Source organism: Parus major, chromosome 1A (assembly GCF_001522545.3).
Source record: "Parus major isolate Abel chromosome 1A, Parus_major1.1, whole genome shotgun sequence".
In the NCBI taxonomy this organism is placed as follows: Eukaryota; Metazoa; Chordata; class Aves; order Passeriformes; family Paridae; genus Parus; species Parus major.
In genome coordinates, this window is record NC_031773.1 from 58,464,636 (window position 1) to 58,491,501 (window position 26,866).

The window sequence follows — 26,866 nt, forward strand, 5'->3', positions numbered from 1 at the left end:
GAACAGTCCGCGCCCCGCCCCGCTCCGCCCGAAGCGGCGGGGACTGAGCGTGCGCGGGCGGGCCGGGAGTGGAAAGAGCGATTTTCCCCGTTGAGCGCGCGGGGTGGGGCGGGGAGCGCACGTGCCGCCCCTCCTGGGAGGCGGGCCGCGGGGAGGCACGCGCTGGGCTCCGCCCCCTGCAGAGGCACGCGGGGAGGGGGCGGGGCGGGGGTGCCGCGAGGACACGGGAGGAGGCGGGCGCGGGACGCGGCGCGCGCCGGCCCCCCCTCAGTTATGTAACGAGCGCGGCGGCGGCGCCGGAGCGGCCTGGCCTGGCGTGTCCTCTCCTCTCCTGTTCTGCCCTGCTCTGTCCGGAGCCGTCCGGCCCGGAGACCACTCTGAGGAGCCGGAGAGCCGGCAGAGTTCCCTCAGAGCAAGGGTCATGCAGTGCCCGTGCTGCCACCTCCCGACCCCCCGGGCCTCAGCCTCGGCACGGCGGCCCATGCAGGTCTCTTCCTTCGGTTCCTGCCGAACTCTCCTTATGTGGTTCAGCACCTGAAGACCCAGCGCGGGGCACAGACAATCAATGACCTAGCGTTCGTTTGCTGCAGTTTCTGAAAAATGTTTTCACCAAGCTAATTCCATACGAGGATGGCTAGGGGACGTGCAGTGGTGCTTTCTCCCGGAGGGACCTCGGGGCAGAGGCACATCTGATTTTAGGAAGCCTGGACAGGCCAGTCCTTCCATGCTGCCCAGATGGGGGTTGCAGCGGTTTACTTCTTGTCAAGCTCCCTGCCTGTGTGATAATCACTGTTTCCTTCCGTGCCATCACCCTTTCTTTCAGGACACCAAAGTAACACTGATGCTTTCATTAGGTGTCATCGATAACAAAAAAGTAGGTGTTAAAACAGAATTGTTTTTTTCCCTGCAAGGTCCCTTCAAGGACCTCTGAATATGAGGGAACAAAGAGCCGTGTCCTCATTTTTAAAAGCAAAACAATAAATATGTTGAAGTGCATGTCACAGTGATCGTAACTGTAATAGACACTGCCTACAGCGTTATAATTTTACAACCCATGGCCTTAACCACCAGTAGCCACAAAAAAGCAAATGCCGTAGGTTTGTTTGGCAGAGGGAAGCTCAGAAGTAAATGTTTCCTTTCTAGACTGTTATTGTGAAGCTTGCTAATGTTAACATTTATATAAGACAAGCAACACGAGATGATGATTTGGCAGCAAAATGGACAGCAAAGAAATGTAAAACAAATAAATCCAGCATGCAGGCTCTGTGAATGGAGAATGAGACAGAGAAATAAAGGAAGTGTAAAGGATATCTTCAAGAAATACCAGATTCTCAAACCAAACCGTGACCTATTTAGAAAGTACAGAAGGTTCTGACCTGAAAAATGTTGTTTCTGTATGTTTCAATACTCTGGTTTTCCGCACCTCAGTATTTCAGCAACTCAAAATGGGTCCATAGACACATCAGTCTTCTAAAAATCTGATATAAAAATTTTTAGGGGCAAGAAACATCAGTAAGGCAACAACAGCGATTTCAGAGTTTCAGGAAATAATGCACACCAAGAGGCTTTTTTCATTAAAAATACTGTTTCCATTTATTAATCTGATTCAAAGACCCACGTAGGAAGTTGCTTTCTAATGGTAGGGCCTGCAAACTCTTGCAGAATCAGCTACAGATAAGGTAACAGCAACCAAGAGAACTGTTCCAGTTATAGTAACAACTATTCTGTGTTTGTGCAACAAAGTGTTGGTATATGTAACCGCTCTGGAGTCTGAGAAGGGACAATTTCTTGCTCCTTAGTTGGGTGTTTCTTACATGGTCACGGGGTCAGTCTTATCTGGAAGCTGCAGTTACCAGCTGGAGTGATGTCTTTATCCGAATTGGCTGTAAAAACGCACTCCTGTTGTGTATCAGGAAGTGTCTGCAAACGACAAACCTGCTGAACACCTTGGTAAGGCATAAGGCACACGGGAATTGGGTGGGTATTCCCGGGAGAGATAGGGTGAGGCCGCCTGATGTGCACTACATAGGGAGGAGACCTGGCTGGGCTCAGGGTGGGTCCAACGCCACGGGCTGGGTGAGGAAGTTTTCAGTTGACACAGAAGAAAGCAGTGAGAGTGCAAAGAATGAGGAAACAGGCTGGTCTCAGCACCCTGTGGGGACCTGCCTTTCACTGGCCTTCATTATAGAGAAAAAAAAAAAAGTAATTTGTTTGTTTTTTAAAGAGAGTAGTTGTGATCTTAAGCATGCAAAGTAATGCTTGCTATTTAATAAGCACTTTGCCTACTGCCACAAGCAATGTCTTTTTGCCATGGTGATTTATTTCAGAACAAGGTGTGTTAGTGATTCAGTCTGCTGCACCTTAGCCAGGTGGGGAATACTTCATCTGTTGCAAAAAAAGTGGCATAAACCAGCTCTATCACCCTCGGTCTGACCTGCTGGCAGCTTTTCTCTTCCCAACCTTTCTTTCAAACAACACTAGACTATACTTGAATGTAACACAGCAAAAGTTCAGGAAAGCTGAGGACCACACACCATAACAATTACAAAACCCCTTTGAATAAGTATTCTTTCCAGAAACTTGGAGAGCTTTTCTATGGCAATCTTACCAAACATAGTTCAGAAACAAAAAATGCAATACTTACCTTCAATGTAAAGAAGTGAAACAAGTTTAAAAGCCAATCCCAAAAATTCTTCAGAAACAAGCTCATTATTCACAGCTACACAATGATATCTGAAGACACCTGAGGCTGTAGCACTCTCAATTCTTGTCTCCCAACCAGCAAGACACACCAGTGTGAAATAAAGTGTGCAGACTGCCTTCTAATAGGCAACATAGGGTTCATATGCTTGGCCTTTGGCTGAGCTCTGACTGCCAAAAACAGGTAAGGCAGCAATGACAGAGGGCTGGGGAGGACTGAAGAACCAGCTCTAGAGTAGCTGGTAGCTCTGGAAATCCAAAGGCTGGAGGAAAAAGGCTGGAGATAGTGATGAAGAACCAGTGGAAGAGCAGTGAGAATTAAGAAGATGGGAACAATGAAGCTTGTTTTAGGAAAGGAGAGTGATCAGTGCCACAGACCATGACTCCCTGCTCACTCACTGTCACACTCCCCCATGCCCCATCTTGTACCCAGCCTACCATCCCCTCAGCAGCTGACCAAGCCAGTTAGTCCTTCAAGCCATGCCCAAATATAATCTTTCCACCCTAAAATTCACCAAAGCATGCTCTGCTCCATCAAGCCCAACCTCTGAAAAACACAACTTACAGCTTGTACATCAAGCAAGTCCCAATGGCTGCCTCCATCTCCATGCCTGGATTCCAGCAAAAATGTTAGAAGTACAGTCATGTGGGGCAGGCAGAGGTGAGTGGCTCTGGCACTCAGAGGTACAGGACTGTAAGTAACAAGCATTGGATCTTCAGACACTAAAGTCAGGGTTAGAGACTGAGGCACCAAGGACTAAAGAGCACCACCTCTTTGCTTGCTCTTCAGGGCAAGCCTGGGTGCTGGTACTCAGTAAGGCACAGAACTTTTGCTTGTGATTGAAGGAATGCTGGCTGACAGTTTATCCTTAAGGCTGGAATGAGGATAAAAAGGGCTTAAAGTATAGGATTCTTCCTGATTAATGTGAGGATTGTGGAGAACTTATAAGGCCTGCTACCTGCTTCTTATCACGAGATAAACCTGCAAAGATCCAATGAGTTCTGTAGGGATGATGGATGTGTTAAAGCTTAAGTTTGGGCTGAAATATTGTCATGGGTGGACAGTGGAAGGTAGAGAAAATGCCAGGAATAGGAAGAAGATCTTAAGACTGAGGAACTAGAATGATAGGAAGATGATAAAATTGCTTAGTACTGCGATACATGCTTGTGCATATGTGGGTCAGGTACAACACAGTGTTGTATGGGCCAGTATGGAGTCAGGACCATAGTGGGGTTTGGGTCATGGTGCTAAGTACAGGTCACATTAGGTCATTGCTAGGGGCTGAGTGTGGGAATTCTTCTGTGATTGAAGTTAGCAATCAAATAAGCAGACTGTATGGGATTCATTTCACTCTGCATGCCCTACAGAATGAATCTACTGGCACATCATCTTCACAGACAACCTTTGCTGTGCAACATCCTTCATCTACTAATGAGTTATTCTCTAGACATTCACAGACCTTCAGCAAGGTCCACAGGGCTGAGGGCTGCTATCAGCAGGGAAAAGTGGTTTAGTGGTAGCTCTAGAATGCTGACTTATGACTACAGGTGAGTATCTTAGCAAAAAACATATTCTTACCAAAGACATAACCACAAGCACACTGCACATTAGTAGAGAAGAGGGTATGGGAGAAGAGGGAACTCATTGTTGCACGATAAAAACATCCAAAGTCCATGCCAAGCTTTGTGTATCTCACAGAGCACATGCCATACGCTGCACATGGCATAAAGGGAGGATAAAGAAGGCAGAACAGGGCAGGGAGTTTGTCAGAAGGGGAGAAAGGGGAGTTTTCTGGTACTTGTGGCTGAACCACATATGGGTACCCACAAATATGCCTGTTTGTCTCTTGGGAGGCGGGGAGAACTCACAACCATCCATCACAGGATGGTGGCTGTCACTCAGCAGGGCATGGACAGCCAAATAAACACCAGAGCTGATATCCAGCAGACACAGAGTTGGCCCAGCAGCAACTCAGGCTAGGGAGAATCAGAAAGAAAAATTAGACATTGATAGCCATGAAAAAAATAGATAAACTGTTGGGAAAACATGGGGCAAGAGGGACTTTCCCTATGTTTGGTCATTTCTTCAGTGTATTTATGTACATTTTGGCAAAACAATCATTTTAAGAATCACTTATATTCACATCAATATTGAAGCTTTCACATCAAGGCTTAAGGCTTCTGAAAAGCAAAGCTCTGGACTGAAAAAGTGTTCTAGTTCTCTGTAGGAAACTGTCTGAAATATACCCAGAATTGGCAGTATGATCTTTGCATCTGCAGAGAAAATACTGAGTCATGTTGTCAGCCCACACACGTTTAACAAAAATAAAAGTAGACCAATGATTCAAAATTCTCCCACTCATCATTTAAAGAAAACAGAAGTCATTCAGTCATGCCTCATGCTTCAGAGACCTTTAGAAAACACCCAGTGCAGGGAACATTCGCCCACGTCGTGCCCACGCACCATTTCAAACCGGCGATGTCATTTGCAACTTATTCACTCACAGGTCTGGGCACTGTTTGCTTCAGCATCCTCAGAGGAAGTCGCCGAGACTTAAAAGGTTTCTGCTGAAAACGTGACACGATAGCTGGAGCCTCGGCCCTTCTGTGAGCAACGCTGAAATGATGTAACACAGCATGCCTGGCTTGAATCTCTGGAGGAGGCAGGAAAGTGCTGTGCGCTTCATGGCAACACAGACTTAAGATGTAGTTTGAATAAGAGGCTACTGTGCTCTTCCTCCAGGGGTTAATCTTGTACTGAAGCATTGGCTCTCCTGCGCTGAGCTCCCCAATCATTCATTCAAAAGGGAGGTATTTGCACAAACATCAAGACTGGGGGAATTACCTAGGAAATCCTCCTCCTTTTAACCGTGCCCACATAGTCCTCTGGCAAGGAAAAGCTGGTTTCTGCATTTCACCCAGCTGCTGGCAACATCTCTTCCTCCTTCAGTTCTAAAAGCTGCTTGAAGTATTAACAGCTGAACCTGGATGAGTGGCAGCCAGCCCAGCTCATGACGGAGGGGGAGACGTCACCACACAGAGCACGCACAGATGGAGTTACACAATCTCTGTGGTGTTGAAAGCAGCGCTGGAAACTTGTCAGGAGCCCAAAGGCCAGAGCTAATTTGTATTTCCTATTGCACAGCATGATTTTAATCAGAGCGAAAAGCGCCCAGTTGTGTTTTATGTACCGAGTGTTATAAGCAGAGACAAGTTAACAGAGCAACTAGGGGCAGGACATGTATGAGGACAGCGTAGAGTAACATTAGATGGGGAATATACCTAATTTATCAGCATTTCCTTTATTCTTCAGGATGGCCATGGACTATGAAGCAAGAGAATAAGAGGCAACTTCCGTCAAAATTCTATGATTGACCAATTCTCTTTACAAGAAGAAAAAAAAAAAAAGGTAAAAAAGACACCTGCAAAAACCTTAAAGACAAGCATTTTTCTGAAAGTTCTAGATGTGTCACCAAGTAAAATATGGTATTCAGTAAAATACGGTATTGCAGCCAGTATTTGACAGCAGTCAAGTCTAGGTGATCTTTAACAGAAGCTGCTCTGGATTTAGCTTCAGATAAGTGTGTGCAAGTTCCTTGTAAGAATTAAATTTCTGCCTCATGGAGAGCAGACAGCACAAAGGACTGGCACAGCCCCCAAGCACCACTATTCCCAGAACAGGCTCACCTCCAGTACCTCCTTTCCCTGCTGTGGTGGCTGGAGAGCAGGAGTCGGGAGCCATTTGGTCACCTTACCCCAGCTGGGCTTACAGCCATGCTCCCTCCCCAGCACACAGCATCGGGATGCACCTTTGTGTGCCAGAGAGGGAATGGGGCACCAGGTTAATAGGACAGTAAATACACCTTGACGTTTCTTGATTGGTTTGCTTTGTACTCCCAATAGATTTACTGGAAACTCAGAGGTGGGGTTTGCTGCTCAGGGAGTGCTATCATTGGAGAAAATCCTTCATTTCAGCCTTCTTCTCTTTACCCACTGGGAATAAATGCTCCTTTCTACCTCAGTTCAGCTTTATTCCTTGACAGCTGAGAAAAAGAAAGAAGGCAGGGGGAAGAAATCAGACCTTGGACCTTTATTTTGCTCTGGAGAACCAATGTCTAGTTCAGAGTGGGATAAACTGCATATCAGGGATATAAAAGGAAACCTGTCAGACAAGCTTATCTGTAGCTTCCTATATTCAGTCCGATAAACTGTATTCCCAGAGCATTTACCCCATCAGCCAGGGCCTTTCTATTGTAGCCCCTGAAATCAGCACCCTCTCTGCTCTCATTCTTCCTCCACATGTTCCTTTACCCCCCTCCCCCATACACATTTGTCCCCCTAACTCAGACAGCTCCCCAAGGAGCTCAGGCACCACCTATGTTCAGGGATGGGGAAAAGAGAAGAGCGAGTCAGCTGAATGTGCAAACAATCCTATTTGCACCCCATCATGTACAATTCAGATCTTTGTCAGCAAGATGGAGTGCACTTTGTCCAGTTTGTTTTCTTCTCGGATTATCATCCACGCCCTTCCCATATGAACATTACCAAATACTGTACCTGAATCAGCCTTTTCAAGACAGGCTGACTGCTGCCTGGTTTATACCTGTCCACCAGCTGCCTGTTTGCTTTGTTTAAAAATTATAGCCAACCATAAAATGTAATGTGACATCTACAGCAGCCATGAAAAAATAATAATAATAATAATAATAATTTAAAAAAGCCACCAAAAGCATTTTCCTGGTGTCACTAAGGCACTGGATGGAAGTGGTTTTAGTTGCACAAGCCCTCTTTGGACGTAGCCTTGCCTGGACACAGCCCACCTTGCACTCCGGGGTGTTGGGAGAGCTGCCTGCTGCCCACCTGCCTTACCCCCAGCTCAGCTCCGCCTCGCAGGGACACGCGGGGGATGCGGGTACCAGACAGTCCCACCGCGCACCGGCCTGGACAGACGGACAGCCCGGCGGCAGGGAAGGACGGCGGGGCAAAGGTGCGAAGAGCTTTTTGGCGCTGTGGCAGCAGCCGGAGCAGCACCGGCAGGGCCCCAGGCCCGACAGACAATAGCTGTCTCCCTGCTCTCTCTCCCTGCCGGCAGCATCCGACGGAGGAGCCTCATGAATCAAGTCGAACATCCAGCGACAGGCTGCAGAAATCCATTAATATGCGGCCGCCGCCGCACGCCGCCAGCCCCCTGCCTGGCGCGGCGCTCACCTGCCTGTCTCACCCCTGGCAGGCAGCGAGGGAACAAAGGAGCGGCGCAGGGCGGCCGCAGCGCCTGCCCCCGCCGCCGAGGGAGGCAGCGGCTGCACACAAAGCCCGCTCGCCTGCCGCCATGGGCGTGAGGAATGCTCCCGCTCGCCCTATTGTCTGGGCTCCTTTGTGCTCCTCCAGACCCCGGTCCCCAACCGCACAGGCAGGAATAGTGGGAGCGGGACAGACACGGCTTTGTTGAAGGGAGCCCTCGAACGCGGAAAGCTTCCTGCCCTGGCCCTGCCGTACGTGCCCGTCTGGCACGCTGCTCCTGCCCCAGAGGACAGGTAGGGAGCAGGGGGTGCAGAGCAGAGCGGACAGATGGACAGGTCACTGGTGATTCTCCACGCACACGGGGCACTCGGCGGCCCCTTCTTGAGCACCTTTTTCTCCCTGCAGAGACTGACCCTGTGGTGCCCCTGGGAGATGGGGAATGGTCACCGGGTCCTGCAGAAGGGAGTGTGAGGGCTGCCCTAACCCCCTGTCACTGGTGGGGGCTGGTGCCGCTGGCTAGAGGGAACAATGAGGGAGCAGATCTGGGAGGACGGACCACTCTTGACACCACCTGTATCCCTCCCAGCCTCAGGAGCAACACAGACACCTCTGTCAAACCTCCAATGCTTTGTCAAGCAGTAGCTGTGGCACCCCCTGTGCGAGCCACGTCTGTGGCTGCAGCATTGCGACCCCCCAAGTCCTACAGGGCTGGTGGCAGGATCCAGATTGCCTCTACCCTCTGTCTCAGGGCAGAGCTGTAATTGCCAAGCGCTCCCGAGGGGTCAGTCCCCAGCTGCAGCACTGGTAGCTCTCCTCCCACTGCCACTGCACACCGGGATTGGAATGGCCAGGACAGAGAGGAGGGGAAAGCCAGGTCTCTCCAGTGCAGGGAGCAGGATGTCCCAGTGGTGCCCATGCCACTGCCCAAAGGATGAAGCTCTCCCTGGTCCCTTGGCAGCTGTAGCACGTGGAGCAGCTCCAGCGAGAGAGCCCCATACAGGTATGGCTCACCTGGACTCAGCACTCCAGCTTGTGCAGTCCCTGCCCCGAGCACCCTCAGCTGTCTCGCTCCTCTCCACTGACACTGCTCACACAACCAATCTCAGCCATGCACAGAAATACTTGCAATGGTCCAGGTGTCATTTGAACAATATGGCCAATGGAACATAAGCAAAGAAAGAGAGAAAAGGTCCAAACCTGAGGGAAAAGCTTGTTCCTGAAGGACGTGGCCTAGGGCTGCAAAGGAGACCCAGCACGCTCCTGCTCCGCTGTTGGGGCAACAGTGCCGAGAGCTCTGGCACAGAGAACAACAGGGTCCAGGAGCAAGAACCAAGGCACTGTAGGGGTGCTGCTGGTGGAGCCTGAGGGTGTCCACAAGGGACAGGGATGGTGAGGAGGCAACATACAACTAAAAAGCCCATTTCTCAGTCTTGTTTCTGGGAAAACAGTTTCTGACATTTTCTGGTTCTAAGGATTGCCATTAAAGAAGAAGGCTCTACCCAAAGTGCAATTTCTCATCTTATTTGATGAGAAAATTTACAATATTTTAAATAAATTCTAAATAAATTCTTGGAAAAAATTTCTATGGACACCAACAGGGAGGTCTCCAGACAACCTTCATTCAGGAATACATTTTTCCTAAAGAAAACTCTAAAATTCCTACTTTAAAAAAAAAAAGGTAGAAACCTTGAATCTAAACAGCATCACTTCCTTCCTTGAGTTTTCCTGCTTCACAGTGAAGTCTCAGCAGATCTTGTAAAGTATATTTGTGCTTTATAAGCAGGAGTCATACTGGGTTTGATGGACAAGAGATCTTCAGCAACATCTAAGTTGCAGAAGCAAGACAGTCATTCCCAAAACCACCAAATCAGAGAAGACTGTGAGAGCAGATAAAGCAAAAAGCCAGATAGAGGCAAAAGGCCTTCATCTTCAAAAAGTCAGAGAAAATGGAAAGACTGCGGGAAAGGGGAAATACCTGAGAAGGAAAGGGGAAGTACCTGCTGGGCAGCAGGTTGGTGGTAGAGCTCCTGGCCTCTGTCCATGCCTCCTCTATGACCCCTTGACACAGCAAGGGACACAGCAGCTCTCTTCTCCCAAGCCAGCACCAAGCTGGTGTTCCTGCAGAGTGGCATTTCAGCAGTTGGAGGACTGGCTGCATCAGCCCAGAGCTGAACTAATACAAGAGCCATTTTGAAATCCAAGCTTGGAGGGGCTGCCTGAGTTAATGAAACTGGTGGCATTGGGACGAAATGCCTCTTACTGAAAAGCAGAGAACTTCCCCCAGGCTGCCTTTGGCTCCTGCAAAGCATTCAGGTCAGTTTGTAACTTATTAATATCAACACTCACAGGCTCAAAGTTCAGCACGTGTTTAGTTGTTCTTCTGGAGCAGCAGACTTGAAAAGCATATTGCGCAGGTTTCCTAGGAATATAAGAGACGTGCAGAGAAAGCATCCACTGCCCATCTGCTCAGGAGACAGCCACTGCACCTCTTTGGGTCATGAGACATGCTTCCTTCACCACCTCGTGACTGAGAAGCTACCTCTGCTCAGCTACTGCATCCCTCTCCATCAAGGTCCTTCCTCCTCTTGTGACAAAACAGTTTTGCACTCAAGTGGTGCTCAAAAGGGTCCCCAGGTTTAGGAGGAAATGCTCAGTTAAGAAGGAGGATTACACTGCACATTTTAAGTGTCTTTCCTGCAGCTGGAATTGTACCTTAATGTAATTAAACCTCCAGTGCTCCAACTGAAAGTGCTCAATACATGATGTCACTTGAAAAATGAATCACTTTGCCACTGGACAAGTAGAGATGGGTAGTGGAGTCAGTGTGGCATCACACAGTCAGATGAGAGCAACAGGGCTGTATCTTCCAGCACTGGGACTTGTGTGCAGGGGGACTGCTGCTCTTGTAAGGCCATTAAGCCCACACAGGCCAGCTCACCTCCAAAAAATGCAGAGTTCCCAGGGCTGGTCTTCTATCTGCTGCTCCTGACAGGCCTTTCCTTTGGAGGGAAAAGTGACCCTGGCAGATGTGGAGCATGGTCACCCCACTGGATGTAGTGAGGGTAAACACACAGAGGACCTGCAAGAAGGACACAATGGAAAGCAAGGTGGAAGCTCATTGCTGATCAAACCTGGGAGAGAAGTGCTGATGGATGCAGCTGACTGCAGTCTTTCAAAGGTATCACTGGGCAGGATGGCACCAGAAACAAAATCAAATTAAGAGTTTCTGAGCAGGTGGCATGCTTTGAATCCTGTCTGGCCTGGGATTGCCACCCTGGCATACATCTGTTGCAGTGATCAAGTTACCCAGTGAGAAGAGGCTACACAGCAATTATAAGTCCCTCCCCGCCAGAAGAGCAACCAAAGGTCCTCTGCTACCCTCAGCTTCCCTGCAGACTCACAAGTAAAAGAGCCAAACAGGTTTCCTTTGCTGTGCAGCTACTGCCCAAACCAGTGTGGGTAACAGCATGGACCTTGATTGTCAACAGACAAGGCTACACAGAATTTCAGGACGATGCACAGGTGTGCTTGCTTCCTTATCCAAATCAGATGTCTAGAGAGCATACAGGTCTGTTGTTTAAAGTGGATTTATGTCCATACTTTATCATGAACAGTATCTATAGATTGTTCTTTCTAAGTATGTATGCTTGTGAAGGTCAGAGTTTAAAACACCCAAGTAAAGTTCCTGGAAGCATTCTTCATTTTTAAGCATTTTGTCAGAGCAATCAGTGATTTATCAACCACTTCTGGCATCAGCTGAGAACACTCTGCTATTGCTTACTGTGACCCATAAAGGGCCACTATTTCAGCCCTATTAGAAGCGAGATGTTCATTGCTGTTCACATGATACCAGTGCCTAGTGCCAAACCTGCACAGACACATCACCTGTCATCTCTAATCAAAGGCAGGGTCTGGTGGGAAGGAAGTTCAGAGATGATTCCTTTCTGTGTGCTATTACAAGACATCACTAAACACTCACCACACTTAAAAATGGATGTTTTGTCTGGTTGTAGAAATCATCCCATCTCCTTCATATTTGCAGAAGCAAATACAATTGGAGAAAGGAATGAAGTTCCACTTCTGCAGCCACTTACCAGAAGAAATGATGCATTTTGGCCATCAGGATCATCTGTTTTCCCTGCAAAGATATATTAACAAGGTCCTTGCTTCTCAGTGACTAAGGAGGAGGGAAGAGAAACCTTGACCACAAAGAGGAACTCAGTCTCTGGGAAACATGCAAAGAGGATGCTGTTAAATATTTCAGGAAACACTAGGGGGAAGATGGGGGCAGCCAGAAGTTTTGGAAGTTTTGATTTCCCCAAGAAAATAAACTCCCTATTCTAGCTAGAGGAGAAATGGCTTGTGAGCCCTCTCTCCTGGAATTTTACTTGTGGTACTCAATATTTTAAAGGGCTGCAGAGGAGGGAACACTCTTGACTGGATTAATTTACAAGGTAAAAGTGACTCTTTTTTTCCCCAGGGAGAGTTAAACTAGACTCATGCCTTTGATGAAGAGTGTTTGAAACCCTCCTGCTTGCACGAGGAGCACAGGAGCTCCTGCCACTGGAACACAGGCATTGCTTAGCCCAGGACCACCCCAGAACTGCCTGAGTGCCATCTTTGTGGGGGAAGTTAAATACTTCAGATTCCCTTTTCAACCAGGCTACTTATGCTTTGGATCTGTTTTTGTTAAAGCCTTCTTATTTTAATTAAGAAAGTACTTGTTGAAAAGCAGTACCCTGCCCCTTTGGTTACTATTAACATGTGTCTGCTGAGACCGCCAGCAAGCCTTTGAGATGCAGCAAGGCTGAACTCAGTAGTTCTCAAGGAGTTATAAAAACCTTTTAAATGTAGCCTGGGAGAATGATCATACTCTCAGCAACTGAGGCTACAAAACAACCCTGAGAAATTCAGCTTTTGGGTCAACAGCAGCCTCATGATTCATAGGAGTACAAAGTTTGGCCCTGGGGAGGAGGAAGAACAGGCATCCACATGGGCTGGGAACAGACTGGCCAGCTAATTGCCCAGTGAAAAAGGAGTTACAGGCTTGCCAAGCAGCATGTGAGTTAGCAGTGTGTTCTCACTGCAAACCCAAACTGCACAGCGGGCAGTGTCAGGGGCAGCATGGCCAGCAGGCCTTGGGGAGAGCATAATTCAACACTGCTAAGGCTGCATCTGTAACAGAGGTGGAATAGCAGGCTTCATTAATCCCAGAAAAGAGTTCATAGAACTCCTATATGTTCATTTTTTTTATTAGAGGAAAAAACTAAGGAAAAACACATAAGTTACCGCTTCTTCCCACTTCCCATGTCTTTATAAGTGTCCCCAAATCACCAAGTTTTAGGAAGTGTACCTGAGAAATAAAAGTTTCTTTTCAAAGGAGAGTTTTGTGTAGGAAGAAGAGCTGAGAAAGGCTACTAAGCTCTGTGTTGTCCAGGACACAAGTCAGTGTTGCCAGCAGCCTTCCTGCTAGCAGAACATAAGGAAAGGACAGAAGGAAAAAAAGAAAAATAAAACCCATGGTAGAAAACCTCCCTGCCCTCCTGCAACCCTACCAGCATTGCAGCAAGATTCTTTAGAGATGGCAGTGTACTAATAGGTGGTTTTGACAAGGTAAGGTGGAGAAGATCAGATAGGAGAAAATATGTCTGCCCTGAAATGGCCATGCAGTCCTTGATCTCCTTTGAAGAATGCATTGCTTTTAATCGCCAGGTGCCTGTCCCCAGTGCAAGCTCAGTGGGTAAACAGACACAGACAGTGTTTGTAGCAGGAAGCCAAACCAGAAAGGAATTTTATCCACCCAGAACAGGCCCCTGCCTGGGGCAGCTGGGAGACCTCTAGGAGTCAAACACTGACACCAGTGAAGGTCTCACCTGCTCACATACCTACTGCTTCTCTGCTCTTACTGGCAGAGGGCTGCTTTTCACCTCTGGAAACTGAGACACCCATCTGCATTGATCAAAAATCAGTGATCAACAACAATTTTAAAGGCAACTGCTGCCCATGCAGCAGCAACAGGCATTTGTCTGGCCATGCTGACAGTACTACAGGTGATGTAGGTGATTCCTCCTGCTCAGTCCAAGGGGAACAGCCCTGAGCTCACCACTTGAGCACTTGCACACAGCCTATAAATCTCAGCTGTTTGACTGCTGCTCATGGATTATTATTCTCCCCTCCTTTCTTGCCTCTCATCCCTCCATGAGCCCACTGTCCTTCCAACAGAGGATAGACTTTTTTCTGGAGAACATCAGCACTACTCCACAAGACCTCCCAGGCACTGGAGGTGACGGACAGCAAGAGAACAGAGCCTAATCCCCACATGTTATGTGGTTCTTTTCATCCCATTGCCTTCCTTTTACAGCCTAAGCATGAGAGACTCAGGCCAGACCTCAGCCTCCATCTGCAGCCTGGGATTATGATCTGAAGCATAATATTTCTTTATGAGCAAATTATCACCAAGACTTCAATGTGCTGTTGGCCTTTTAAAAAACTAAGTGTTTAGTATTTTTATTTCTTTCTGCTCTGCAGTTTATGGCTCCCATAAATCAGATGACAGGCTGTGGCACAGAGGGCTGATCTGATCTGTGGGAACAGGGAAAGAGGAGGGAGAAGGGAGCACTGACAGAGTTGTTAACCAGGGAGGACCTCTGCACCCTGCTATAAGCATCCCCATGGGGAAGGCAGGATGCTGCCCACCTGGGACAATACTCACAGCTATGCCAACTCCTTCTCTGACACCGAGTTTAAAAGCCTCATTGCTGTGCCACCTCCTTGTAAAATTGAAAACCCAGTTCTCTCTCTCACAGGAGCAGTGATAGATCTGCTAGGGTACACAAACTGTTCCATCACTATAGACATTAGAGCTACAGGGTGTCAGGACACACACAGGTGAAGTGCTGACCCACTACACTGATAAACCAACCCACACATCTGAAACAATCAAAGCTGACCCCGTCTATTGCTGATCTAGAAGCCTTACCTTGTAGCAAATTAAGGATGCTGCCATGGTTAAAAGTCCATTTCAGGGTTGAAGAGCTGGTGCTGAAGGCCCAGATCTCACAAGTAAAGGACCAAATCCTTAAAGGCATTTATTCACTCAGAGATGTACCAAAGGCCATACTACAAAGCATTCCAGCAAGCAGCATTTAGGGAATCCTCCCCACATCTCTGTGCTTCCAAATACCATTAAAATCTAAGTTATAATCAGCCTATGCCCTCTCAGGGAAATGGGATCCACAGCCCTTCCTTTCTCCTGCCCCTGCCACCTGCCTCAATGACTTGGACTCTACTTCAGGGCTGACACTTTCCTATATGCACATATGTGCATGCCTAACACTGCTGAGCAGGCCATCATCTTCACAAAGACCTCACAAGACAAATAATATATAATATTGCAAGGACTTAGTTGGATTTGGGCTTGCAGGTTCTTCAGTGAACCTGGGTTTATTGCTAGCTGGACTGCTTTGCTCATTGATAAGAACCGGTCTTCCTCCATGCTCAGTGCTGCTTTGTTAGGTCAGACTTTGGTACAGGTACTTTATCCTCTAGGCAGTGCTAGGTTTATGGCTGCACTTGATGATCTTGAAGATCTTTTCCAACCAAAACAATTCTGTGATTCTAGGAGAAAGGGAACACAGGCAGCTTAATGCTCTTTCAAGTGAAGATCTGTGGCAGGCAAGAGAACTTCTGCAAGGACAAGCCCTTCCACTGGCTCACATAAGACCAGAGGGGGGTGTAACTTCATATGGCAGTACTCACTTGAATACCCCCAAAATGCCAAATCCTTCTTTTGGTATTTCCAAAGCTGCAGAAACCTCCACCAGGAATCTGAAATCCCATGAATGTTTTGCCCACTAAAGTAAAAAATGGTGCTCATCATTGCCCTGCCTGCAATCCAGTCTCTACTACTGTTGTGCCCTTGATCAGGAAGATTTTACCTGCTATAAAAGGCTGGGTAAGATTTTACCTGCTATAAAAGGCTGGATAAGAGGCAGGTATTTCTACCATCCCCAGCAGGGACCCACCCTCTCAGTGAGTACTGGCAGCTCTGGGATGTCCGTCCATCCATCCACCCGTCCATCCATCCACCCATCCATCCATCCACCCATCCATCCATCCCCCTGTCTGGGTCCCCTGACAGCACTCTGTGTGACAACTGGAGCCAGGCTGTGACAGTAAGGACTTCCAGTTGGAGAGCACCGGTGAGTCAGGGCCCTGCCAGTGGTTCACCCCCATGGCTGGGGCTGTCACTGGAAGCAACAGGATTACCAGAGAGGAGAAAGCTTCCATGCTAGGAAGAAATAGAAAAAGTGAATAAGGAGTTCAGGCCATGCTTTTAATCAAGTTTTGAGCATTAGAGAATCTTTTCAATAAAAATGAGACTCAAGTATTTTTTTAAAAGGGGGAAAAATAGTAGCAAGAACCTGCTCTCTCCCAGAAAACCACATTGCTGCACAGAGCAATTCCCAAACACAGACACCAGTCTGGTCTTCCCAAAACCCGGTTGTAAAGCTAACAGCTGCTGTGCTATTAAAGTGCCAGATAAGCCAGGCGACAGCACCAGCCAGACTCCTGGAGCTTCAATACGTTCTGGGATCACTCGGACACATCAGCTTTTATCCTGAAAGTATCGGAATCTAGGAGTGTTAAGACCAGGGTAAACATTATCAGTTGTTGTTCTGCCCTCCTGCAGGGACTACAGCTGATCTGTTTGGACAGAAGGACTGGCAGGAAGAAACAGCGCCAGTTTCAGAAAGCTACCTATTCTCTCCCTGAAAGAACTTTAGGGAAATGCAAAATCCACTGTGTGTCTCTGAAAGTCATGCAACTGCTTTCAGTGCTGAAAATGTGCATCTTGTTTCCAGTGCAATGTTTTCTCCATTTCACTCTCCAGTCATCATGTTGTGTCACGGCTGCTCCTCCGTGGTGCTGGATATCTTGGCTCCAGGTGGGTGCTGGCAGCCTGGAGCCCCTCACCACCCCAGACCACCTCCCCTTGCCACAGAGTGGAGAGGTGCATTAGGACAGGGGGAAAAAAATAAAACAGTAAAGAAGTGAGCTAAAGCCAATTAAAAGCACAGGAAAAATGCAGGGAGGCAGGTTGTCATTGCCAGAGCTGGAATTTGGCCTGGGTGCCATGGAGATGAAACTCAGCAGATGGTTAAGGTGTACACGGGAAGCACGCGTGCAGCACCTGACTACAGATTTAAGACCAATTAATACAACAAAAGAGAAATCTTGACAAGGAAGCCAGAGACCTACAAAATGAGTAAGTGAACCATGAAAAGGCGAGGCTCTCCCATCCAAAAAAAAAAAGAAAAAGAAAAAGAAAAAAAAAAGCAGCTGAATGTACAATACCTACAGAGCCGTGAATAAACTGAAGTTGGAACAGATGGAGAGAGAAACAAACCACTGTGTGTATTAGTTGGCTCCCGAGTAAAAAAACCAGCATGAGGAAAGAGCTTCCCCACAATTCAAGGAGAGAACAATAGGCTCTGATTCTGCAGCAGCCCCTTCCCCAGGTGCTCAGTGTCCTTCCTACAGCTTTATTTAGGGCTCACAAGCTGCAGCACTCTCAGATACAAGATCCTAACAAACAACCAGCAAAGCATATTCTTTTAAATAATGAACCATGTGTCTCTAATTAAAAGAGCCCAGGCACAAGGCAGCAGAGACAGGAGCCTTCTCTGGCAACCCATCACATAGATCACTACTACATGGCCTTGCCTCAGACTGCATCTGAAACAGGATCAGGGATAACAAACAAGGGCTTTCCCACGGATGGCGACTGCCCTGAAGTGGCCGTGGCTGCAGTCTGATGGGCAAACACTTGGTAAACCCCAGCACTATTTGGAGGCACAGAAGTGACCTTTGCAGCCAAGAGCAGCTTCACACACAAACATTTCCATTCAATTTTGTCTGTCACCATAAACTAAAGCCCTGGCCAGGTCAGAGATGAGAAAACAAGCAAGGAGGAGATGAGCCAAACACACTCTGGGAATGGGAGTAGGGAGAGGTTAGCGTGGTGCAATTAAGCACAAAGACAGAAGCCGCTCACTACAAGGCCATTAAAAATCGCGAAGAAAAGGAGGGATGTGTCCTGTGGTTCTGTGGATCACCAGGCACTGCTGCCCCACAGACACCCTTGCCCTGACCCGAGGGCAGCAGCAGGCGCTGCGGGAAGGCTGAGCCCAGGCAGCAGCCCCCTCCTCGGGATGAGCGCTCAGCTTTCCCTCCAGGTCTGCAAACACCGGGCTGTCCCGCCACCCTATCGGGGATGTAAATCCCAAAGATAACAAGTCCAGCTCTACAGACAACATTTATCACCCACTTTAAAGACAGGCGGCTTGGGACTAAGCCCTTGAGGGCCACACTGCATCCATGGCAAACTCAGCCTGGAAGAAACAAGTTTTAAGTCCTGCCTTGATGGTGATGGGCTGAAACTTAACTGCCTTGACAGTGAGATGGCTTTTGCAGAGCTATGTGCTCCCTGGAATCCCTGTCTCCAATAGCCCCTCCTTTTGCCTACGCTCCTCACAGATCCTGGATGTTCATGCATCAGCTGGTTCACTTCTTGTACTGTGAAGGGGACACCAGCATATTTTTCCCCCCACTACAGCTGAGCTTATAAAAGAACACTGAGAGGTAGCACCTGTAATGAACCTGAGCACAGACACAAGCTCCCCCAATCTCTACCCCCACCTGATTCCCTCTGGCTTTAAGCAAATCACATAACTTTTCCTCTTTAGTTTCTGCACCTGGGAGAGAGCAATATTTACCTATTCCAGAAGGGTGTTGAGAGGATTAGTTAATGTTTGCCCAGCATTTTAAAGGATAAAATATCCTGTATTAATTCCCAGCTGCTGAAAAGAACTGACATGTGCGACTCTCATTAGCTCCAAAGGAAGATTTTTACTCGAGTTGGGTTTTACCGTTTCAGAAAAGTGGAAGCAAGACGATGTGACATTAACATTTCAGAAAGCGCCTGCAGCACAGGCTGTAAAACCCCCCTTCTCTTTTGACTGCCACCAGCCTCCTGCTGTTCTGCACAGGTGCACCTGTGCCTGTTAAACATTAAAGCAGTCCCAACCCAACACGGGGCTCTGGGCTGTGCCAGCAGCACTGGGTCCCCCGCAGGTGGAGGTCCCTTTGCAGGCTCCCACGGCAGGGAGCTGCCCTCACCTGGGAAGTGGTTTCTTATGGACTAAACACAGCCACTGCACCGGGACTGCCCTTCTGCTCAGATTTGTCAGTGTAGCTCAGCTCTTATTTGGAAGGCAGGTTTGCTTGCTGTGACAGCTGTGAGCTGCAGGTGGGATCATGCAGCACCACATCTGCTGGCTGATGTGCCAGGGGAACACACCAGGTGGGTGGGCATCCCCTCTGCTGCTGTTCCACTGCTCTGGTTGTGTCCCCTGCCACCTGGTACTGGGCAGAAAAAAAAAAAAGCATTAGGTAAGAACTGGGCTCCAGCTGTACCCAGCTGTCTCAGCAGGCTTTACAACACAGGACATCCATAGTGCATGGAAAATACAGCACTGCACATCCCTCAAATCAGATCAGCCTCTTACATTCCCCATGTGGCACCAGCAGTACCACAACATTGTTGTGCTCCTTGAGCACTCGATACCACATTCTGTAGGGTGAGGACAATGAAGTGCCACTCTGGGTTGATTTTCCTCATCTGTTTTTCACTGCACTTCGCCTCAATGCTGGTATCCCATGTGTGATGGGTCCTCATGGACCTCATGGAACTCACATGGACAGCAAGTGGAAATGGCAGCAGCCTTCATGTGCTCCTGGGACAGAACAAGGGGAGGAAAAGGCTTGGCTCTGTCCCTTGGTGTCTGCAGCACTCAGGGGTAAACAGGGCTCTGGGCACAGCAGCCAGCAAGAACCCACCTCCAGCAAGCCCTGAGGCCATGGTGGAGGCACCTCTGTAGGCCTGTCTTCAAAAGCAGCACAGCAGGGCTGATCCCCAGGCAGTGGGGAGGGGGGATGGGGGGCTCACGGCGCCCACCGGAAAGGGACTTGGGTTTAACTGCTGGTTTACTGCCTGCCACCAGAGGTATATGGCTGTACAATAAGGAAAGGCTGCAGGAAGGTGTTTGAAAACCAAACTAACACACTTCAGACTCATGAAAGAGAAACACCACCAAAGCAGCCCCCCACTGCCCCCATAGTTTCAGGGAGGGGAACCTGGTGTGGAGCCTGAGAACAATGGAGCAACCTTCCCTTCCTTTTTTCTGGCAGAGGTAAAAGACCTTGTAGAGGTGCCCACAGGGGGGAAGGCACCAAACAAGAAGCCCCATGCCAATAAAGCATCCCCTTGTGCCTTGAAACGCCATATCCACGCACTTCCCAACTTCCATCATTGCTGTCTGCTGGCAGCACCAGGAATTCTTAGTCCTTGCTGTGCAAATCCCTGACCAGAGGCAATGGCACAGCAATGCTGGCATGGAGGGCCATTTGCCAGTGCTGCTCTGTGTGCTCCCCATGCATGGTGGGCCAGATTAGAGGCTTAGTTTTCCTTTCCAGAGGCCTCCCTTTGTCCCCATCACTCCCTACCTTTCCTGTCTTGCCCAATGTCCAGGACAGCAGGCAGAAACCAAGGCACTGCAGACAACTGCTGAGCAAAATCAGAAGCACAGACTGAAACATGACTAATTTCTAACACATCACAGCCTACGAGTCATTCTGTTTGTGAGCCTAAACTGCTCTCTGCTGCTTTCATACCAGCTCGTTTCAAGGGTGAGTAAGCAGACAGAGGCAGACATGACTTTTATAATTCCCAGAGCTTTGAAGCTGTACCATTTCCCTGTGGTTAGCCGGCTGCATCAGCTGTCTGTAGTGGCACATTTTGAAGAACTCAGCAATGAGACATGGGTAGCCAGACCAAGCCAAGCTGGAGCTCAGCAAGCTCCACTGGCAGAATTTCATGGTGACTCAGTAGTTGCCCACCCTCTATTATTCAATGTTTTTATCCCGTCATTTTATTGCAATATTCTTGACTACTTCCAAGAAAGCCCTTTCACAAGCAGAGGTCAAAGGCAACAAAAACAGCTTCAAGTTATAAGTGAAACCCATTTCTGTTAAAGTGAATTTTGGGATGAATATCCTCAGAGAATAAGCAACACCATTTGGAGAGAGAAAAATATAGAAAAACTGAGCTACAACAGTGTGAGCATTTCATGTATTTATATGTGTGTATATACTCATACATATGCAAAAGAATAAATACAGAAACATGCATCTCTTAGAGCTCTGAAACTGAAACTTCCTGCATTTTTGAATGACTCTCTTAAGCCAGCTTATTACACGGGTATTTATAGATATATATATTTAAAAACAGCACTTGCACACACTTGCTGTAAATTTCCTTTTCATCCCAGGTTAAACTCCTTTGGTATTTTCCTGCTGCTCTAGAACTTCCACAGTTCTTATCTATATTTCTACATTTAACCACTTCTAGTTTGAATGGCTGAACATTAAAAAGTATCTTTGCATAGCATGAAGCAACACAAACATCAAAGTCTAAGCAAAACCACCTGATAGTGATTGTGGGGTTTTTTGCACAGACTAGTTCAAATTTTACTTTTAATTCCACTGCCAAAAGTTTAGTGCTTGAGATAAATCACTCCTTCCCCTTGAAAGGGGCTGATTGTATTTATGGCTCATTTCAGAGTCCAAGGGCTCAGGCTGAGATGAAAGGCTGGGGGCAGAGCCTGGCGATGCCCCACATCCAGTGCCACATAAGAAGAGGGTGAGGGCTCTGGCAGCAGTGAGAGGAACTTCCAGATGTAGTTCCCAGCAGTGCTCAGCCCCTTTGGGTAACCTCAGATGTGTCATTTAGCCTTCCTCTGACTCAGTTCCTCAGTACTGGGGAAATAACACCACCACTGTATTACGTAGGAGTTTTGGGCAGATAGACACCTCTTCAATGGGTATTGGAATCCACACCAGAGGTGTAACTAAAATAGAGATCAGCTGCAATTCTAGAGACATGACACAAGCGTGGGCTATGAGGAAGGGATGAGATGTATGGTGCAAACACAGGGAGCTCCCTATCACACTCAACAGGGCTTGATCATGAACTGAAGCACAGGAGAGACGCAGATCCTGGGTTAGGAACCCAGCTGGGGTCCTGCTTTGTGGCAAGTCCTTGGGTCCCCTCAGTGGCTCTGTGGCGCCTTCATCTCCTGGTTGTGAAAGAAGTACCAGCTGCATGCCCCCCACGTCTCTGGGGCTACTCAGTCACCCAGGAAGGGAAACAAAACACAGTAGCTTTCCTACAAATCTGGTACACCTCTGCCCATACCCTACAACTCTCCCAAAGGCAGGCGACCCCACCTGACTTCCCATGCTTGGATCTCTGGGCCATGCCAGGCTTTTGAATCAATGTCATGTTTTGGCACGTCAGACATGACCCAGATTCTTCTACCTAACCATGGAGTGGATGCAGGGGCAGGTCCCAACCCTGTTACTCTGGCAAGGTCTGATAGCATCTGACAGCCAGGGCTGGTGGAGCAGGGCCACCTGGGCCAGTGTGCCTCACTTTGTGCTCTGCATCACCAGCCACAGCGCAGGTGTGGCAACTGCCAGCTGAGAGTTTAAGCAAAGTGACTTTGCAGCCTGTCCCCAGCACTGAGGTTTCCTCTGTGGCTGACCACAACCCCCCCTCTCATCCTCAGCACATTTTGGTGGGCAAGCCAGGGGAGGTAACAATACTCCTCTTTTTTTCACAGAAGGCAGAGCTGTGGAAGACACCGATTCCCGTGGCAACAAAGGAAAGAAGTGTCCCAAGATGTGATTTGCTGTCACCATACCCACCTTGTGGCAGATAAGGACAAGTGATAGCTCTGAAAGGAACTGTTTCCATGGGACTCTCCCCAGCAAGCCCCCTGCAATGACCGTCAGCCACAGCTTTCAGAATCAAACAGGTCTGACTGGAAAGAGCAACACGGCAAGCACTGCCTGCATCTTGTCCTCTTGTGAGGGACAGGGCTCTGCTGGCTCCCTCAGAGCCTGCCTAACCCTGAACAAGCCACGCTGCTGCTCGCTAATCCACTTACCCAGGCAATTACACTGGGAGAGCAGCCTGCAGGGAGCCGTGCTCAGCTTGTCAGCTGAACATCCTCCTGGGATTTTTAACCCACTGCATGGTACCTTAAGCAAAGGTGAGAGCTCCTCACAGAGCACACTTTTGTTCTTAGGTAGCATGGCCTATGTAAGTGCATTTCTTTCCCGCACTTTCATTTATCATAGCTCTCCCCTCCCAGTCCTGCTCCTTCAGTTCCCTGGGGAAAGTCAGTGAATTTATGAAGGAGCAAAGTCACCTTGAGCCTTAATCCACACCCTAGCAGAAGGAATACATCTGTCGGCAATCACATCCACCCACTCTACAACAGCATTACAACAATGCTCACTTTGTTAGCACAGAAAATACTGTCTCTTTCTCTAGTCCTGGAGACAAACTACCACAAAGGCTGGAGCAAAGACTGGGGGGAGTAAAAGAATGGCCCTGTACATCCAAGGTCAATCAGGTAAACTGATGTGAAATAGTGGAATTAGGAAGAGAAGAGCAAAGAAAAGAGTCAGAAAACTCAGTCTTTGTCTTATGATAAACCCTCCAAAAAAACTCCCTGCTCCCTCTCTGTGTAAGTGAAGGCAGTTGAAAAAATTGTTCTCAATAAAGTTGAAGACAGGCAGAGATCCTCGTCCAACTGAGAGCAAAACAGTGACCAAAGCAGGTGCCAAAGTGCAGTGGAAACAGGTGCATAAGGCAGATGGGATTTTGCCATCCGGGAGCAAAGGCCAGATTCCCTCACAACCAGGCTGGCACCCAGCTTGCTGGAGCCATAGCTCTGTGTTCCCCTTCCTCCCTCCCTCAGGGAAACCAGCCCTGATGCCACCTGAGCACACAGGACCAAACCAGGGTTTTAAAATGGGCTAGGGGGGGCTTAAGAGATAAACAGAGACAAGGCTCTCTCCAGCAGAGGCTGTCCCAGCCCTGCACAAGCACGGACATTCTGGAGGTGTGGGCTGATTCCCAAGTCCCTGATGCTGACACAGGACTGCTCCCAGCTTTGCATCCATCCCCATGGAACAGCTCCTTTGCATTCAACAGGAACAAGCAGCTGCTTGTTGCTGCCTGCCCTACTTGTTGCCATGACTTGATTATCAGTCCTGGGATGAGCCTACTACTGACTGGAAGAATGGAATCTTTTTTACTCCCAGAAGGATGCAGGAGTTACAGCAGAGAGCAAGGAGGCTGAAGAAGAGGTAAACGGATAGCTGAGCCAGTCCCGATGAAACTGCTGCCTCTCAAACACTCCCATCCTGCTGGCTGGATAGTGCCATGGGCTGAAACCCAATTGCTTTGTCATCTTTAACACTTGCTGCAGGCAAGCACCAGCTTTTGTCAGCCCAACATCCTTTTCTCTGCCGTGCACCCCAGAGCAGATGAGTGAGTTGGTCCCACCTGACAAACAGGAAAAAGAGAGAGGACATAGGTGTCCTGGTGTAGGAGTTCTCTGAGCTAGTGCTGGGATCCAGGAGCCCAGAGAAATCAACCCATCCTAAATCCCCAATACTTTGCTAACTGCATTATAAAGAAAGAAGACTTAATTAGCACGTGTAAGCTCCTCCTTAGCAGTGTCATTCCGCTGGCACATTCTGAATCTGTTGTTACTTATGTGGCCCTCAAGGTCAAGAGGTGGTGGTGTAGGGATTTCCTTTGCTTCCCAATGGGGGAAGAAGACCAAAATGACAGGGATTTCACCAACTCACCTAGAAGTCTGCCAACTGTCACCAGCCATTTAAAAATCTATTCCCAAACAAAATAGATTGTCACCAAATAGCTTACCTGGAATTCTCTATTCTCAGCAGCAGTCTGTCTTCTGGCAGCACTCTAATTTTACAAGAGTGTAACAAAGCTTGTCTCTGCTCCAGTAGATTCCAACTTGCCTATTGCACCTGCATGCTGTCACAGCCCTGGTCAAAGGAGACATTCCAAGAGAACCTCCTGGGATCCAAATGTACAGAAATATCACCACCAGTGCAGGAGAACCAAAATAAATGTCTCCAGTAATTGCCTAAATTAATCTTTGTACTAAATAGTCTTCTAAGCAACTCTCATTTAGAGAGGCTTTAATAGAATCACAGAGTGGTTTGAGTTAGAAAGGACCTTAATGCTCATCTAGCTCCAATCCCCCCCTTTCTGTAAGCAGGAACGCTTTCCACTAGACCGGGTTTCTCAGAGCCCATCCAACCCAGGCTTAAACACTTCCAGGGATGGGGGGATGCTTTCATGGGCGTGTACATAGCACAAGGAGCCCCAGTCCAGCTTCACACAGCGTCCTAAGAGCTTGTATGTACAGGCTGCTGCGAGCGGGAGGCTGTTTACTAAAAGGATTAGATAAGGCTTGACAAAGATGCAGGAAGGTGGGCATGCTGTGCCTTAGAAAACTTTTCCAATACAGAACCCAAAAGATCCCTGTAGGCAATTCCAGTTAGAAAAGAACCTAGAAAACAAGAGTGGGGAGAAATTTCAAACAGGTTTGGCAGAGCACTTTGGACACAGCTGGATAGAGGGTTAAACTACAGGAGAGTAACCAAAGAGCAGCGTGTCCAAAACATCCCTGAGCAGCCACTGCTTGTACTGGAGAGGTCTGTAGGGCTACCTCAAAATACTTTCTCCTATCTCTGAGAGAAAATAACCCCTCAAACACACTGCTGCTTCTCCTCCCACTCTCCTGCAGAAGGGAAAGCTGCTCTCCTGGGTTTGGTGAGGACAAGCAGCTCACATGCTCTGTAAGGCTGCCCAGCACTTAAGAGCAGAAGTTCAATTTTTCCTGCTTTGGAGAGCACAGTGGTACCTACTAGGCAGACATCCATACTTTCTGGGTTCCAGACTTCCAAGAAAACCAGGACACAGCAGCATTGCTTGTAGGGCATCTATTGCAAGGCCCTTCCTTGATACAGACAAGTGTCATGGGGCTGAGGCACACCTTTTCTTTTGGTATCATTTTGGTCAGTCTGTCACATCCTGATTTTCAGTCTGAAACAGAGATCAATTCCTTATGCATTTCCTTTGCACTTCTGAAGTTAAGCAATTCCTACTCTTGCTTGTCCACACAGTCTGCTCTGGAGATCACAGTCACAGTGGTGGTGATGCTGTTTGCTACTGTCAGCATTTTCAGATACTCAAGCAAAGCTCTACTCCTTCCTCAGAGTATTTCTAGAGTAGGTTGGAAAGTTCCTGATGAGTAGGTGGGGAAAAAAGTTACAGAAAAGGGGTAAAAACATGAACTGTTAGTTTCCTTGAGGAATAGCATGATAGCACCACCAAAATACTTGGGGTTGAGAGACCAGAACACGCAGGCACAGGAGTTTCTCCAGTGGTCTGGTATTGTGCTTGACTCAGAATTTATTATAAACTATAAAACACAAACACAATTACTATGTTCCCCACTGTGTCCATTTAAACACAGCTAAGCAAAGACGTGGGTTCATGTTTAATGGAACAAGCCACAGGAGAGAAGGCACAGCAGGGCCCACAGCCACATGGCACACTTAATTCCAAGGGAAGAAAACCTGACTTTTACATGCAGATCAACAAAGAAATAAATTAACAAAACCAAGCATACAGACAGTCTGATTCCTTTATTTAAGACCATTAATTACATCATTATAGGCACCTCTGTAAGGGAACTCTCACACAACTTCCTGTGAGCCTGATCAGGAAGAGTGCCAAACTACAGCCCTGGGAACATGCTCCCCTTTTAGGCTGGGATGGTTTCAGCAGTAGTAAGGGCTCACAGCAGCTGAGTGAAAAGCAGCTGGTAGAGCCAGACCTGTGAGGAAGAGGAGGATGCTCAGAACTGCACTGAGGAGAGTGGAATAAAGCACACAGACAAACTAGCCC

General features: G+C 48.1%; 1 long non-coding RNA gene across 5 annotated transcripts; it reads left to right on the forward strand.

The window, feature by feature from the left end:
• The first annotated feature begins 232 nt into the window (after positions 1-232).
• LOC117244411 lies at positions 233-26,770 on the forward strand. 5 transcript variants are annotated; one of them, XR_004497438.1, is made up of 3 exons: positions 233-1,950; positions 5,208-6,109; positions 22,686-26,770. It is a non-coding gene; the product is annotated as an uncharacterized LOC117244411 (long non-coding RNA). The 5 variants fall into 5 exon arrangements; XR_004497435.1 differs by lacking the exon at positions 22,686-26,770 and adding an exon at positions 11,984-12,675 and having other exon boundaries at positions 5,208-11,463; XR_004497437.1 differs by lacking the exon at positions 22,686-26,770 and adding an exon at positions 11,955-12,675.
• The last annotated feature ends 96 nt before the right edge of the window (positions 26,771-26,866 follow it).